This window comes from Mastomys coucha, unplaced genomic scaffold (assembly GCF_008632895.1).
Source record: "Mastomys coucha isolate ucsf_1 unplaced genomic scaffold, UCSF_Mcou_1 pScaffold18, whole genome shotgun sequence".
NCBI classification, from domain to species: Eukaryota; Metazoa; Chordata; class Mammalia; order Rodentia; family Muridae; genus Mastomys; species Mastomys coucha.
The window spans coordinates 32,188,336-32,190,161 of record NW_022196900.1 but is presented as its reverse complement, the minus strand read 5'-3'; the positions used below and the strand labels follow the sequence as shown (position 1 = coordinate 32,190,161).

Genomic DNA, 1,826 nt, shown 5'->3' with positions numbered 1-1,826 from the left:
CAGACTTCCTTCCTTGCTTCCCTCCATCCATTTCCCTTTCTTCCCTTCTGCCATTTTTTCCTTTTTTCTTGTTTCCTTCCTTCCCTCCTTTTCTTAGGCAGTATCTCTGTCAATGTTCCCTTGCTGTAAACAGAATCCTATATCAAGAGGTAGTGGGATTGGGGTCAGGTGTGTGAAGTCAGTCTACACATACTAACAGGCTCATATTGGATCTTGATGAATTGCTGTGAAATGTTTGCCCTTAGTGGTTTTTATGGAACTTTTGTTTTCTTTTTTTAAAATGTGTTAGTAGTTTATACTTATTATTTTTACATATTGTGGTAAGGCTTTGTATTCCTTGGATGAATCTTACCTCACAGGAATATGATTTATAGCAGGGTGGTAGTGGTGCATGCCTTTAATCCCAGCACTTCGGAGGCAGAGGCAGGCAGATTTTTGAGTTGAGGCCAGCCTGGTCTAGTAAGTTCCAGGACAGCCAGGAGTACCCAGAGAAACCCTGTCTCGAAAAACCAAAAAAAAAAAAAAAAAAAAAAAAAAAAGAAATTATGATTCATATAATCCTTTTTATATTGCACTAGGTTTGTTTGCTAACATTTTATGGAAGATTTACTATTTTTAATTACTGAAAGTGACTTTTTCACACTTGATTTTAATAGTTCTATTTTATATCTTATGTATATTAGCTGAACTAAATATGGTCTTCCTTATTCTATTAACAGCTTTTTGTTTTCTAACTCACTCACTGCCTAAGCTTACCTCTCCTGGAATTTGTTCTGTAGATTGATCTTGAACTCCAAGATCAGCATGTCTCTGTCTACTGAATGCTAGGATTAAAATTGTGTACCACCATGCCTGGACTTAAGTTTTTCTTCACCTAGAACTTGCTCTGTCTCAGGGTGGCCTTAAACCCAGAAAATTATTTGTCTTTGTCTCCTGGGATCGAAAGGGTGTAGCAACATTTCTAGGCCTAATCTTTTCATGGCCACTGTTCCTCAAGATCGGGAACAAAAGCCTATATTTTCCAGACTCAACATATGGATCACAAGTGTGACCTCCATTTTGGTTTATAGTTCATTGCAGATTAAAAGTCCAAACCATTCCTTGTTCAACTGCAAATATAAACAATAATTTTATCTTGTTAGGTTCTTGCTTTGAGATCACCACTCCCATAATCTCTTTATCTCCTTCAGCATAGGATTTAGCTCCATTTCACTTCCTGATTCCCCTTTATTATTACTTGAACCATGCATTCTGTATTTTTTCTTTTTAGGCTTGCTATGCTTGATCAGAGTGCTTTCCATGAAACTAAACCCGAAAACAAAATCTCTGCTGGGTTCTATTGAGACTTTCTTTCTCAATGAAATTAATTTAAATCTCTCTCTCTCTCTCTCTCTTTCTCTCTTTCTCTCTCTCTCTTTTTCTCTTTCTCTATCTCTTTTTTCGGTTTTTCAAGACAAGGTTTCTCTGTGTAGCCCTGGCTGTCCTGGAACTCACTTTGTAGACCAGGCTGGCTCCGAACTCAGAAATCCACCTGCCTCTGCCTCACATTGCTGGGATAAAGGCATGCACCACCACTGCCAGTCTAATATAAATCTCTTTACCTTATCTTCATATAGATAAGGGCAAAGATCAGCCACATTCTTCATCAAAATATAACAAAAACAATCTCTGTAACACACTCTGAAATTCTCCACTGAAACCTCTCAGGCAAGATCTGTAGTGTTCAAATAACTCACAGCAGCAAAGTCTTCCTTATTCCTACTAGTATAGCCCATAGAGACCCATTTAAAGAATTTTGTTGCTTTCCAAATCCAAAGTTCTAAAGT

The 1,826-nt window shown here is 37.6% G+C and overlaps 1 pseudogene; it reads left to right on the top strand.

The window, feature by feature from the left end:
• LOC116095263 overlaps window positions 1-1,285 on the top strand; it is a 3,687-nt pseudogene extending 2,402 nt beyond the window's left edge.
• Window positions 1,286-1,826: the final 541 nt, after the last annotated feature.